The sequence below is a fragment of the Ascaphus truei genome, chromosome 4, assembly GCF_040206685.1.
Source record: "Ascaphus truei isolate aAscTru1 chromosome 4, aAscTru1.hap1, whole genome shotgun sequence".
Classification (NCBI taxonomy): domain Eukaryota; kingdom Metazoa; phylum Chordata; class Amphibia; order Anura; family Ascaphidae; genus Ascaphus; species Ascaphus truei.
Genome location: NC_134486.1, coordinates 210,165,176 through 210,181,519, shown reverse-complemented (window position 1 = coordinate 210,181,519; position 16,344 = coordinate 210,165,176). Strand labels below are relative to the sequence as shown.

General features: G+C 50.1%; 1 protein-coding gene across 3 annotated transcripts in view; it reads left to right on the top strand.

The window, feature by feature from the left end:
• CATSPERE (catsper channel auxiliary subunit epsilon) overlaps window positions 1–16,344 on the top strand; it is an 891,786-nt gene that overhangs the window by 321,825 nt on the left and 553,617 nt on the right. The gene's annotated exons all lie outside the window — the stretch shown is intronic.

Genomic DNA, 16,344 nt, shown 5'->3' with positions numbered 1-16,344 from the left:
ACATAAACCGAAAGGCATTACAAGATACTTGTAGTGTCCAGTACACGTGTTGAAGGCCGTTTTCCATTCATCCCCCTTCCTGATGCGCACCAGGTTATAGGCACCACGTAGATCCAACTTGGAAAAAATCTTGGCACCCTGTAATTTATCGAACAGTTCGGTAATAAGGGGAAGGGGGTAACAATTTTTAATAGTTATGTGGTTCAAACCCCTGTAATCGATGCAAGGCCTCAACGACCCGTCCTTTTTCTTGACGAAGAAAAACCCAGCCCCTGCTGGGGAATTGGAGTGACGAATAAAGCCTTTCTTGAGATTCTCCTGGATATATTCATCCATAGCATGAGATTCTGGTAACAACAAGGAGTAGGTCTTGGACTTGGGTAGGGAGTAACCTGGAACCAGATCGATCGGACAATCGTAAGTCCTGTGTGGCGGCAAAAGGTCTGACTGTACCTTATTGAAAACATCCCGGAATTGATGGTAAACAGAAGGTAGAATAACTTCGGGAACAGAGGTATTGGGCAGCAGTTGATGAGTCTCGCCTGACCTCGGCCTCCAGGAGATGGGAGCAGAGGAAGTCCAGTTAATGAGAGGATTGTTAAGCTGTAGCCAAGGAAGACCAAGTTTGATGGGAGGAGCGTGGATGGCATCGAGAACTAAGATCTCCTTGTGCAGATGGGGTTGTTGGTGTAATATATACAGTGGTCGACAAATCACCCAAAAATCTACTCGCCGAACAAAAAAATCTACTCGCCACCTAGCCCCGCCCCCAGTCCCGCCACTAGTCCCACCCCCAGGCCAGCTTTTTTAACAAAAAAATTAATAAATTCCTAGTAAGAACAACATTAGTTTTTGACATAAGTTTATTTATTGTAGTACATTATACTACAATTAGTCCTTGTTACGTGTGTGTGTGTGTGTGTGTGTGTATGTCGGATTTAGAAAAAAAAGCCAGATGTGAATGACTATTTTCCTGAACCCCATAACTAGTGCCTGGACGACCCCGCTTCACAATATCTAATGCAGCAATCCCGCCTGGGATCTTACCTGATCCACAGTCCCTCAATGTCCAGGTACCCGCATTCCCGCAATGTTATACATTGGAGGAGAGGTGTTCCCTACCTGTCTTCTGGGTTAGAGGGGATTGCGATGTCTTCCGTGTGAAGCTCGAGAGTCAGATCTGGAAGAAAGCAGTGTAGGTTATTTCGGTGTAGTATAGGGCAGTTAAGATATATAGGGTAAATAAGAGATCCAGAGTGTGAGAGAGAGAGTGTGGGTGAGAGACAGACAGAGAGAGTGTGGATGAGAGAGAGACAGAGACAGACAGAGTGTGGGTGAGAGAGAGACAGAGACAAACACACAGAGACAGAGACAGACACACAGAGACACAGACAGACACACAGAGACAAAGACAGACACACAGAGACAGAGACAGACACACAGACAAACAGAGAGAGAGACACACAGACACACAGAGAAAGACACACAGGCACACAGAGAGAGACACACAGACACACAGAGAGAGACACACAGACACACAGAGAGAGACACACAGGCACAGAGAGAGAGAGAGAGACACAGAGAGAGAGACACACAGAGAGACACACACAGAGAGACACACACAGAGAGACACACACACAGAAACACACAGAGAGAGAATGAGAGAGCACGACAGAAGAGAGAAAGGGTGAGGGCGACAGGGTGTGAGAGAGATAGGGTGAGGGCGACAGGGTGAGAGAGAGAGAGAGCGACAGGGTGAGAGAGAGGGTGAGGGCGACAGGGTGATAGAGAGGGTGAGGGTGACAGGGTGAGAGAGAGGGTGAGGGTGACAGGGTGAGAGAGAGAGGGTGAGGGCGACAGGGTGAGAGAGAGGTTGAGGGCGACAGGGTGAGAGAGTGGGTGAGGGCGACAGGGTGAGAGAGAGAGGGTGAGGGTGACAGGGTGAGAGAGAGAGAGGGTGAGGGTGACAGGGTGAGAGAGAGAGATGGTGAGGGCGACAGGGTGAGAGAGAGAGGGTGAGGGCGACAGGGTGAGAGAGAGAGAGGCTGAGGGTGACAGGGTGAGAGACAGAGAGAGGGTGAGGGTGACAGGGTGAGAGAGAGAGGGTGAGGGCGACAGGGTGAGAGAGAGGGTGAGGGCGACAGGGTGAGAGAGAGAGAGGGTGAGGGCGACTGGGTGAGAGAGAGAGAGCGTGAGGGCGACAGGGTGAGAGAGAGAGAGGGTGATGGCTACAGGGTGAGAGAGAGAGAGTGAGAGAGAGAGGGTGAGGGTGACAGGGTAAGAGGGAGGGTGAGGGTGACAGGGTAAGAGAGAGGGTGAGGGCGACAGGGTGAGAGAGAGAGGGGGTGAGGGCGACAGGGTGAGAGAGAGAGGGTAAGGGTGACAGGGTGAGAGAGAGAGGGCGAGGGCGACACAGGGAGAGGGCGACACAGGTAGAGGGCGACACAGGGAAAGGGAGAGGGCGACACAGGGAGAGGGAGAGGGCGACACAGGGAAAGGGTGACACATGGAGAGGGTGATACAGGGAGAGGGTGACACAGGGAGAGAGTGACACAGGGAGAGGGTGACACAGGGAAAGGGTGACACACTCAGAGACACACACACACTCACAGACACACACACACACACTCACAGACACACACTCACACTCACAGACACACACAAACACACTCACAGACACACCCACACACTCACAGACACACACACACACACACGCACACGCACACACACACACACACACACACACACACACACACACACACACACACACACACACACACACACACACACACACACACACACACACACACACACACACACACACACACACACACTCACAGACACACACAAATTCACAGACACACACACACTCACAGACATACACACACACTCACGGACACACACACTCACAGACACACACACTCACAGACACACACACTGGGTGGGTATTCATTGGAAGGGAGGTGGCCCACCTGTTCATCCAGGCCTTGTCCTCCACATGCCAGCTGCGGGCTAAGGGTCGGGCAGCCAGGTGGGGGGTTCGGACAGCCAATCGGGGGGGTCGGGCAACCGGACAGGCAGGCGGGAGGTCGAATTCCTCAAAGATTCAGGGGAGCGCCAATGTTCACGTGATTATATGCAAAAGAAAAATAAAGGCGGGAGGTCGAGCAGACATGCGCGGGGGTCGGGCAGCCAGGCGGGAGGCCGGGCAGTGCGGGGGGATCGGGGGCCAGCGGAGGACAGCTGCACGGCCACACCAACCTCCCCATGAGAAACGTGGGCGACGGGGAACTTTGCCAAAACCCTCCCGGCCCCGCCCCCCGCGTGTGCATGCGCGCATGCGCAGGCTGCAGCCATGGCGACAGGAGTTAGAGCTGCCAGCCTGCTTCCCCGCTCCCATTACCTGCATATGTGTCAAAAGAGCGTGGGACAGAGGAAGCGCATGGGCAGCAGCCGCGGGACCCCCCCAGCCTACCTCCCGCCCCTGGGCAGCAAGCGGGGATCGGGGACAGGGGGGGTTGGGGCTGACCCAGAGCTGCCAGCCGGCCCTCTTCCCTGCGTCACACCAATCAGGGAGGGGGATTATTTATTAAAAAAAAAAATTGGCGCGAGCAGGGGATTTCATAGAGCCGCAGCAGGGCTCACCAGTGGCATAAATCCACTCGCCACAGGCGTGTGGTTATAACTATTTGTCGAACACTGAATAACTATTTGTCGAACACTGAATATATATATATATATATATATTTATATACAACCTGAGAACCAATCCAAGGACCAGTAAAGAGACAGCAAACTGCACGGGGTTAATCCAAAAAAGTTGTATTCAAAACATAGATACACGTAAGCCGACGTTTCGGTCCCACATGGAGACCTTCCTCAGGGCCGTGCAACCAACAAGTGATAGTGACCAGGCATATATACCCCCACCCATGATGCACCACAACAGAAAAAGACCAATCACCAACACACAATCAGAAATGGCAATCAGCAAACCTGTGTTCTCAGCCACATGAACCAATACCTGTAAGGCAATGCGATGTCTGCAACCACGAACGGAGCAGTCAATCATACAATCAGTGTAGCCCACTCTGACACTCGTGCCCAAGTTCCCAGCGTCGGACAGGCAGCGCGTCACATGTCGAGCATGCGCAGTCAGCATACAAGCACTGAGAGCCGGACCGCCAATCAGGATAAGACACCGCGCACTGCACTAGTGCACAGGAGTCGTCTAATGTATCCCTGGCAACATAAGACGCCGGCAAACAGCCTGCGCATGCGCAGTGCTAAACTCTGACAATGATAACGAAGCCCCCTATATCGACACTGGTACAGGGCAGAGGGATGTCAGGCAACTGTTAGCTCAAAATATTCACACACAGAGCCACCAAAAAGGAGGTAGTTCAAGGTGCCAGAACACAGCTATTAGAATAAAAACAAAAACTACATAAACAAGGGAAGTGTTTGGGTATGCAAGGGATGTGAAGCCATGGAGAAAATGTGACATATACACACAAAACATCATAAAGCACTCGATCATAACACAGCATAAACGAAATACGATTATAGGAAACTGCCTAATTTGAGCTCCTCATTGAGGCCCCCAGGTGTGATGGTACGAAGCTCGTAGATTAACCTGGCCTCCTGCTGTAACAGAGTCTTGCCCCTGTCACCCCCACGTAAGAGGACCGGAACCTGGAAGATGGGCATGCATCTAAGCGTGGCCAACGAATGTCTCTTGTCTTTAAAATGCCTATCCACAGGGAGACATTTCAGATCCATGTCAGCAACATCACTTAATAAGGCTTTTCTAATACTTAAGCGATGCATGGCCATGCGTTCTTTAAGCATCCTTACAGTTTTTCCAATATACAGCAGTCCATAAGGACACCTGATAAAGTACACCACAAATTTTGATTCACAATTGAGTGTCTGTTTAATTTTAATCGGTGTACCACTATGTGAATGGTTGTAACTCGGGCCAAGTTGCATATACTGGCAATTTGTGCAACCATGGCACCGTTACGAGCCAGGTTTCTTGACCAGCCAAGAAGTAGGGGTGGCATATTTCTCTATGGGATCAGATCCAGTGACCAAATCGCCAATACTGGGTCCACGGCGAAAACAGAACAGCGGTGGTTCTTTAACATATATATTTATTTATTTATTTATTGTGGGGCTGTAGTGTGTATTGTTTTTATTGTGGCTAGCGGTATTGGGTGAAGTGGGTATTAGCCCTAACGGTGGGTATTTAGGCCTTGCGGGTGGGTAGCGGGAGGGCTTAACCCCTTCATGACTGTAGCGGTATTAACCGCTAAGGTAATGATGGGGTTAAGTCCACCCACAACCCCCCACAAGCCCTAAACACCCACCAAGGGCCAAATACCCCCTTCACCCACCCCCGCTACCCACAATAAACTGGGCACGGGTGGTTAACCGCTTCATTGCCTTAGCGGCTGCTAAGGTAATGAAGTGGGCTGTAAATGCATATTTCCTGCCTCGGATGCATGCCGGGGCCTCCGGTGCTGGTATTAATGGGTATCAGCTCCGGAGACCCCCGGCATCAATCCCAGGCAGGAAAAAGGCCTGATTTTTTCTAAGTGTCGCCCTTGCCGATGCTTCTCCCCCACCAACTTGCCAACTTGAGTTGCCGTGACGGATTTGCGTGAAAATCTCCATTCTAGAGCAGCGAGTTGCGGCGAAACGCTGCTGGGGCTACAGAATTGAGCGGGTTTCAAAACATGGCTAGTAGCGGCGAAAAGTGCCTTTTCACCGTGCCTCTGCCGGAAAAAAAACCGCCAAGAAACATGGCGCTTTTTTCGCTTTTCGCCAACTTCTCGGGGCTTACTGAATCGTAATAGGTGTTTTTAGCGCAAAGCGGGCGAAAAGTGACTTTTCGCCGCTTAGTGCATGACCCCCTTGATTGGTTAGGATCTCACTAGGGAAACCTGCCCTAGTGAAGATGGTTAACAATGCCTTAGCTATTGCCCTCGCATCAATGGTAGCAAGCGCAACAGCCTCAGGGTACAGGGTGGCAAAGTCTACCACCGTGAGAATGTAGCACTTCCCCGACCAGCTGGGAACCATAAGGGTTCCCACTAGGTCCATGGCTACCCTCTGGAAAGGTTCTCCTATTACCGTTAACGGGTTCAGGGGTGCCCTCACTCGATCGCCCGCCTTACCCACTCGCTGCCAGGCACCACAGAATCAGCAGAAATCTGCCACAGCCCTGGATGCCCCAGGCCAGTAGTAACGTTGCAACAGCCGGGCTCTCGTCCGAGTGACCCTCTGATGCCCCGCTAGTGGATTAGAGTGGGCTACCTGCAACAATTGCTGCCGATACCCGTGGGTACCACTAGCTGTCGCTTACTGGTCCAGACTTCATCTAACCCTGTAGACCCTTGCTCTCTATACAGGAGCCCGCGGTGCCACAAAAAGTAATCAGACCCATCACCTGGCTTAGACTTGGATGCCCGAAGTCTCATGCCCTCCAAGCTGGGGTCAGATCGCACCGCATCCCCAAACTGTTTACCTAACTCTGGCCACCCGCTTGTCGAGGCTAAGTCGGGGGACTGAGATAAGGCAAAGGAAACAGTAATTCAGCATCAGTTGGCGACTCAATCTGGCTTACCTGTCTGGTCTCTGCAGAGACCCCAGGAACTGTTGGTCCCAAATGCAGGGCGACAGGGGATGATTCTGCTGTGATTTTGGCTGACTGACTCCTGGTGATCGCTGCAACAGGGGCCAGCTCGGCTGTAAAAACACATGTAACATGCCCCAGGTCATTGCCAAGGAGGACCTCAGCATCTAACCTGGGCAATACCCTCCCTCACCCCAATCCAAAAATACCCATGCAACCTGGAGGGACCGTGCTCTACCGTCTGGCATGGTCACTTGCATCCCGGTGCCCGGGAGCAAATCCTCTGGCCGGACCATGTCCGGGCGGGCGAGGTTAACGGTGGCACCTGAGTCCAGCAAGCTGTCTGCTTGCCGGTCCCCGATGGTCATCCTCCGCAGATGTTTCTGCCGGACATCGTTGCGCTGCATCCAGACGGGTGCAACCTGATGCCCTTCTATCTCCACTGGTCGCTTTAAGGTGGCAAGTGCAGGTTCTCCCGTGGACGTCCCTCTGTGGGTTAATTCCACGGTTGTACTTGGCTCCTCTTTGTGTGCCAGTCGCACACGGGCGACCGGCTTTGCAGCTTGTGATCGTTGCCCCTGATCGGGTCCACCGGACCGATCCCGATCCGGGCTGTCTGGTCTGAGGTGACCAACTTTGTTGCAAGAGTTACACCGCCTTTCGTGTCTAAACTCTGCAGCTTTGGGTGCATTGCATTCTGCTGCAGGCTTGTGGGTCCACTGAGGGGTGGTTTTGGCTCTGGGAGCCACTTTCCACTGAGGGGTGGTCCACATCTCTGGGAGCCACTTTCTTGTTCATTAAAGTCCTGCTGGTCACTCATCAGCTAGTTTCGCAGCATCCACATGGGTCTTAGGTTTACGGTCAAAGACCCATGCCCTCACATCCGAGGGACACTGCTGCAGCAGTTGCTCTTGGAAAACCAAGTCCAGTAACGTGTGGAACTTGGTGACCCCGCAACCCTCCACCCACTGGGTCCCATGCAATGCCATGCGGGTTCTGTAGTTAACATGGGATTCCCGGGGGTTCTTTTCCCCAGTCCGGAATTTGCCCCGGTATGGTTCTGGGGTGAGGGAGTACTGGGCGAGCAACATATTTTCACATGACCGTAGTCATCGGCATCCTCTCTCGGGATGCCCTGCAAAGTTATTTGGCCAGACCGGACACCAAGGGGTTTAATCGCAAAATCAAATCCCGTTGCGGTACCCGGTACTGGTGACACTGAGTCTCAAAGTCATTTAAGAACGCGTCCATCTGGTCTGTGCCATCCACGAACTTGCTGAATCTCTGGCTGTCCACCCGGGGAATATCCTGTTCCCTGTTGACAAGGTGAGAGTGGGGGGCTTTTATGTGCATGGCGGCAAGCATCTGAATCCTCTCAGCTGTTGTAGCCCTATCTCCCCATAATGCAAGGAGTGTGGTGACCCCAGGGGCGGCAAATCCGGCAGCCGCAGCGTCTACCTCCTCCACACCCCCTGGAGACAAGCCACCAATATCCAGGTGATCACCCGCTCCCTCCCCATGTCCTTGCAGTTCTGGGGCTGGATTAACCTTCTATACCCCGGGCTGATTGGTGTCCGCTGCCACTGCAGCTAAGGGGCAAGGCCCCTCCGGTGAAGCAATTCGGGCTTCATGATTCTCCAAGTCCTCCTCCAATTGAACCTTTGGCCGACCGTCCGTCGGAAGTCAATAGCCTGCACACCGGTCCACGATGCAAGCTCGGTCCCAGGAACGGAACCGTCCTGAGCGTTGACTTATATTGTGACCGCAAGTACATGGTTAGGGACAAAGGGGAAGCGTGTGTAAGTTACCACGTGTCTTTGGAACTCACAATCTTCGAGCTTCACTGGTTTTTTATAGAATACCGCATGAGACTATACCATAGGCTCAATCAGCATCCCACCACTACCATCAGTTAATATAAGAGCCTGTCACGGGAGACCATGTGTTATTAACACCTTAATACCGGGATTTTGGATTGAGCACAACAAGGAGGGTAAAATGAATTGGAATGTATTTCCTTTTAAGACATACACACAATTCTTCACAATTACACTCAATATACACTTACTGGGATGGGGAAACAAAATATAATGTCCACGGAACGAATAACTGGAAAACAAAGTCTCTTGGCACTACTGCACAGGAGCAGGGTGGCGCGCGAATAGAGCTGTGCGACAATCCTTGGCTAGGGAAGCGGTATGCAGCCCCTGTATCTCCACCGAAGGAAAACTTTTCGTTGTATCTGTTGCAGGGTACATGCAACTACACACATGGGTTTCTTGACTAGGCTTATTTATTTAGCCTTAAAAAATATAAAGCACACAAAACAAAAATAGCTTTTCATCAGCAAACAAAAGGAAAAAATGGCTTTTCATCAGCAAACAAAAGAAAAATGGCTTTTTCTTCCGCAAACCAAACAAAACAGTTCTCTTTCGCAGACAGTCTAAAAATAAGGCAGTTACCCTTTTCAATGTAGGGGACGGACAGTTCATAATTCATCTACTTAGCTCACAGACCTTGTATCAGTAATCTCTTCAGTAGATAACTCCTCTCTCCTCAACAGCCAGGCTCCATGTGTCTACAGCCTGGGGTTTTAACACACCTTGATTAGGCAGCTGGGATCCAACTAATTGTCCTGAGGTTCCCAGCTGAAGTTAACCTAGTCAGTGCTGCACTGCAGACTAGACATAGGTTTTCCAGGCATATAGCTGGTGGCTTTTATTTACCCTGTCACATTCCTCCCCTGTTAGTGTGTGGCTGGGGCTACACACGGCTGAAGCCTGACCATCCACCCCTTCTCTAGAAAAGAAGTCAGCATTTGCATTCTCTTTTCCCGGCCTATGCTGAATCTCAAATGAGAAGGGTTGGAGGGCCATATACCACCTAGTCAATCTAGCATTGGAATCCTTCATGCTATTTAACCCCTTCAGTGGAGCATGATCCGTCACCAAAGTAAAATGGACTCCTGCCAGGTAATGCCTCAAAGCCTCGATTGCCCACTTTACTGCGAGGCACTCTTTCTCAATCACTGAGTAGTTTTTTTCCCTCGGGAACAATTTCCTACTCAGGAAAAGGATAGGATGTTCAACTCCCTCAAACTGTTGTGACAACACTGCCCCTAGCCCTATCTCTGATGCATCTGTTTGCACTATAAAAGGTCTGTTGAAGTCTGGGCTTCTAAGGATGGGACCCTCTGAGAGACACCTTTTTATGTCCTCAAAGGCTCTCTGACAATCCCTTGACCACACCACTTGTGTAGGGGCACACATTTTTGTGAGGTCCGGTAAAGGGGCTGCCACTTCCGAATAGTTGGGGATGAACCGCCGGTAGTACCCTGCTAAACCCAGCAGAGAGTGTACCTGCCTTTTTGTTTGGGGGGTCGGAACTTCTTTCAGGGCAGCTACCTTGTCGGCTTGTGGCCTTACTTTTACACCTCCCACTGCATACCCTAAGTATTTGGTTTCCGCTTTACCCAAGGCACATTTCTTAGGGTTGGCTGTGAGCCCTGCCTCTCTTAGAGATTTGAGGACCGCTTTCAGCCTATTTAGATGGGCCCGCCAGTGTTTACTATAAATGACAATGTCATCTAGGTAGGCTGCGGCATAAATCCTATGGGGCCTCAGTACCTTATCCATGAGTCTCTGAAATGTGATGGGGCTCCATGCAGTCCAAATGGCATTGTCACAAACTGGTATAAACCCATGGGAGTGGCAAAGGCTGTTTTGCATTTGGACTTTTCCTCTAAGGCTATTTGCCAGAATCCTTTTGTCAATTCCAACGTGAATATATATTCCGGGTTACCAAGGGTGTCAATTAATTCGTCCACCCTTGGCATCGGATATGCGTCAAACTTGGATACCGCATTGACCTTTCGGAGGTCCACACAAAATCTTAGCTTCCCATCGGGTTTAGGGACCATAATTAGTGGACTACACCACTCACTGCATGATTCCTCAATCACTCCTAAGTGTAACATTTCTTGTACCTCCTTCTCTACCAGAGCCCTACGACTTTCAGGCAACCTATAAGGATGGGAACGTACTTTTACCCCAGGTGCTGTCTCGATTGCATGGGAAATTAAGTTAGATTGTCCTGGTAAGTCAGAAAAAACATCCTGGAATTGTGTAATTATTGCTAACAAGTCCCCTTTTTGTTCAGAGGACAACTGTTTACCCATTGGGATTTTATCGTCACTCACGATGTTCTCCCGTGGAGGCTGAGGACCAAAGTCCGTTTCCTCCTCCACCGGGTGGATGAATAGAGACCGCTGCATCTTCCAGGGTTTCAGCAAGTTTACATGGTAAATTTGTTTACCCTTCCTGGACCCTGGTTGAGCGATCTCGTAATCCACATCACCCGTACGGCGGAGTACTTCGAATGGGCCCTGCCATTTGGCCAGGAGTTTACTCTCGCAACTGGGTAACAATAACATCACCTGGTCTCCTGGGTGAAACACTCTCATACGAGCATTCTGATTGTAATGTCTCTCCTGACTGTCCTGGGCTGATCTAAGATTCTCCCTGGCAAAATGGCCGACCACATCTAGGCGCTTCCTAAGGTCTAGTACATACAGTAGCGACATACTTTATTAAAGTAAATGCCGGCGGCATGCCGGGATCTACCCCAGCTGCCGCCAGTCAGAAACGCGCGCCGCCGCGTTTCCCCCACGCACCCCCCCTCCACATCGCGCGCAATTACCCCCCCAAAGACACCCCGAACCCGGCTTCTACTCTGCCCCTCTGCTTCCCCGCACCCCCGCTTACCTAGATTTGAACTCCAGGGGTGTCGGGGAAGCCTGGGGAAGCCGGGGAAGACGGGGAAGCCGGGCGCGCTTGTGACCGTGACGTCACAGTGCGCCGCCACGCGCCGCGGCTACCCGCTTCCCAGCCTCATTCAGCCAGCGGCATTTGCTCGAATAAGAGCTGCCGCTGCTGTATTGCAGGGTATTCTTAGAAGGGGACCACTGTTCCTCCCAGGACTCCTTTAGGAGGTCTAGGATACCCCGGGGTTGGCGGTCATAGAGCAATTCAAATGGAGAGAATCCCGTGGAGGCCTGGGGAACATTCCGCACTGCAAACAGCAGAAAAGGGAGAAGTTCATCCCAGGCTCTCTTCTCTGAATCTACAAATTTCCTCAGCATCCCTTTTAGAGTTCGGTTAAATCTTTCCACCAATCGTCAGTCTGTGGATGGTAGACCGATGTCCGAACAGACTTGACCTCTAGTAACTTTAAGACATCCTGCATCAGTTTAGCCATGAAATTTGTACCTTGGTCTGTCAACATAACCTGGGGAAGTCCAACCCGTGAGAACAGTTCCAACAACTTGTTGGCTACTTGCTTCGCCGTTGCTGTTCTCAGGGGGAACGCCTCAGGATATCTTGTCGCATAATCAACTATTACAAGGATTAACCTGTGTCCTTTCGCAGAAGGTTCTAGAGGTCCTACCAAGTCTACCCCAATCCTCTCAAAGGGAACTGACACCAAGGGTAGCGGAACCAAAGGGGCTGGTTTTTGTCCTTTTGGACTAGTTAGCTGGCACTCCGGACATGCCGCACATAGCTTAGCAATATCACTATGCATCCCTGGCCAATAGAATCGGGATGAAATACGGTCCAATGATTTATCCCTGCCCAGGTGATCACCCCAAGGGACAGTATGGGCTAGGGTGAACACAGATTTAACAAACGCTTTGGGAACCAATATCTGTCTGGTGACCTCCCCTGTTTGTGTCTGCCTATTCACCCTATATAGGATATCATTTGATAGCTCAAAATTGGGTAACACTATCACCCTCTGTGCATCTACAATCTGCTCATCAATTTTCACCATCTTATCATACTGTCTAGCAAGGACTGGGTCTTCCCTTTGCTTCTGGTGAAAATCAGGGAGGTACAGGTCTGGTAAATCTCCAGGGCCCATATCTCCCTCCCCCTGGCCATCCCCAGTCATCACTTGTGATCTCTGATTACTAGAATGGTCACCTTGAGACCCAGATTTCTGCAACCAGTCCTGTTTGTCCGAGCGTCTTTGCTTCCGAGTCTTTTGAACCCGGTGTCTACTGGGAAAAAGGTCTGCCGAGAAGGGGAACAGTTTGCCAGGGTTCTCCTGAGCCCTACAAGGAGGCTCCTCGTGAAAGACCGGGGCCATTAGGTCCGAAAAGAAAGGCCAGTACCGACCGAGCACAACGGGGGCAGGGAGCCAAGGAGCGACTCCTACTTCGAGGTAAGCCTCCTGACCTTTTACCTGTAGCTGGATTTTGGCCGTCGGATAGCGTTTTACATCGCCGTGTATACATTCTATGCTCCATGGGGAGTCAAAAGAACACATGTTAGGCGGTAACAGTTCCTGGAGGACCAGAGTTTTCCCAGAGCCCGAATCTACAAGGGCCTGGACGGTTTTTCCCCCAATCAGGGTTGGAAGTAGCCAGGGCTTGTAATTTTCCCCAGTAAAAGCCGAGGCGATGGTTCTGCTGAATGAACAATCCATCTGTGGACAGTCCACATACCGGTGGCCTTGTTCTCCGCAGGCGGAACATGGAAAGGGTTACCTCGCAGGAAAGGGCTGTGGATAGCGCTCCGCTGGACCGGTTACTGGAGAACAGGCATCTGGTGGGTCCTGTGGGTGACGTCCTCGGAAGTTCCTCTCATTTTGCGATGAGCCGACATCCGGAAGGAGATGAGGGTCTCAGCGGGGACCAGCATTTGGACTCCGTTCTTGCTGGAACGACTGCTCCTTCCGTTGGACTTGGCGGTTGCGTATGGACGGGTCGTAGGTTCCCCATTGATCCGACCTCCCTCTTTGGGCATCCGCAAGTGCCCGTGGAGTTGGGTCCAGGACACTCGCCTGCTGCTCAGCCCCAAGGAAGTTCTCCACGAGTCTGACCGCCAAAGCTAAGGTTTCAGCAGCGTGACATTGTACCCACGAGCGTGCGGAAGGGGGTATTATTTGGAGAAATTGTTCCAAAATCACCTGCTCCAGAATTGCTTCCTTAGTGCACTCCTCGGGTTGTATCCAGCGCGTACACAAGTCCAATAATCGCTGAGCGAGGACCCGGGGTCTCATCTTAGCGGTGTACTTCATGTTCCGGAACTGCTGCCGGTAGGTCTCTGGGGTCAGACTTAAGCGATCCAGTATGGTGGCTTTTACTTGGCGGTAGTCCATTGCCTGATCTGCTGGGATACCCTGATATGAGGCCTGGGCTTCTCCTATGAGGAGCGGGGCTAAAGCAGTTGCCCAGCGATCTGTAGCCCAACCCTGAGCTTCGGAAACTCTTTCAAATGTCAGTAAAAAAGCCTCTGGATCCTCGTTCGGCACCATTTTCCTCAGGAGTATCGGGGATCTGTTTGCAAGTTCTGGACTGGCAGACCCTTGGAAATGGGTCAGCAGCTTGGCAATCCGCTCATCTTGTGCTGCCTGTAGTCTTTCATCTCTCTCCGCTTGCAGCCGGGCCTGCTCCTGCATTACTCTCTGTCCCTGCTGTCTGGTCTGCTCGCACAGAAACTCTTTCAACATTTCTTCCATGCTTGTGTGTGTGTGGGCGGCCCTTTAACTGCAGGAGCCGTTTGAAAAAATCCCAGGACTTCTGAACACCATATGTGGCAGGGTACATGCAACTACACACGCGGGTTTCTTGACAAGGCTTATTTATTTAGCCTTAAAAGATATACAGCACACAAAACAAAAACAGCTTTTCATCAGCAAACAAAAGGAAAAAATGGCTTTTCATCAGCAAACAAAAGAAAAATGGCTTTTTCTTCAGCAGACCAAACCAAAACAGTTCTCTTTAGCAGACAGTCTGAAAATAAGGCAGCTACCCTTTTCTATGCAGGGGACGGACAGTTCATAATTAATCTACTTAGCTCACAGACCTTGTATCAGTAATCTCTTCAGTAGCTTACTCCTCTCTCCTCAACAGCCAGCACCATGTGTCTACAGCCTGGGGTTTTTAACACACCTTGATTAGGCAGCTGGGATCCAACTAATTGTCCTGAGTTTCCCAGCTGAAGTTAACCTAGTCACTGCTGCATTGCAGGCTAAACATATGTCTGCCAGGCATATAGCTGGTGGCTTTTATTTACCCTGTCACAAGTATTATGAACAAATCTTTAAAAAATAAATATGCAGCGAAAACTGCTCTTTTAAAGTGTTGAATGTTGTCATGTAAGTTAGTAACTTTGTGTTTAATATACTGTATCAATAAAGGTTTAAATAAATATGAATGTAATAATCAAGCTAAATTTTACTTCATGGTTTTCCTCCCTGTGGTGCTATCTAAAGTTCTGTAGCAGTAATGTAACACCAGTGTTAGAAGTATTAATTATGCTGAATAATTTAGTTACTAATAATATTCCTGCTAGCTATGGTGAGTGAAAGTTATGTGAAGTTATATTGATATCGATGATACCTGGAAATTCCTGTATCATCAACACAATATAATGTAGCTTTCTTCAATGTACAATGGCCAATGAAACCACATGCCAGTGAGACAAAACCAATTAGGTCTGCAAAATGTCTCTGTAAAGCGCGACGTAAAACTAGCAGCGCTATACAAGAACTTGCTATTATTATTATTATTTATATATGTATTGGTGGTGTATTTTATATATGTATTGGGGGGGGGTATTTTGTAGATGTATTGGGGGGTTGGGGTATATTTGTAGATGTATTGCAGGGGAGTGGAGTATATTTGTAGATGTATGGAGGGTATATTTGTAGATGTATTGGGGGGTTTGGGTATATTTGTAGATTTATTGGGGGTAGTGGGGTATATTTGTAGATGTATTGGGGGGAGTGGGGTATATTTGTAGATGCATTGGGAGGGAATGGGGTATATGTATAGATGTATTGGGGGGGAGTGTCGTATATTTGTAGATGTATTGGGGGTGGGGTGTATTTTTATATGTACTTGGGGGGGGTGGGGTGTATTTTTATGTGTATTAGAGGGTTAAGTAAAAGTTACACGCTAAAAAAATATATATGTGGTAGGTGCGCTATGGGTTGGGTGGGGGGGTGCCTGCACCTTTCATTTGTCCTGGGCCCCATGATTTCTGTTGGTGGCCCTGATCCCACACACACACACAATCCCACACTCACACTCACACAATCACACACAATCCCACAATCACACACACACACACACACACACACACACACACACACACACACACACACACACACACACACACACACACACACACACACACACACACACACACACACACACACACACACACACACACACACACACACACACACACACACAACAAACAATCACACACACACACACAATCACAAAATCAACACATACTCACAATCACACACACACACAATCACACAAACAAACAATCACACACACACACACACACACACACACACACACACACACACACACACACACACACACACACACACACACACACACACACACACACACACACACACACACACACACACACACACACACACAATCACACACACACACACACAATCACACACACATTCCCCCTCTTCCTGCATCAGAAGCTATCTGATTGGTTTACAGCCTTTCACATGGCGAGAGCGTCGCTGTAAAAATCAAATTCTACTGACTACAGAGATTCAGGTCGCTTCGTCGCACCTAATATACGCGCATGCTACAGATTCAATGCATTTGTTTGGAAGCGACGTCGCGTCGCCGGCACTATAAGCACGGCCTTAGGGGCAAC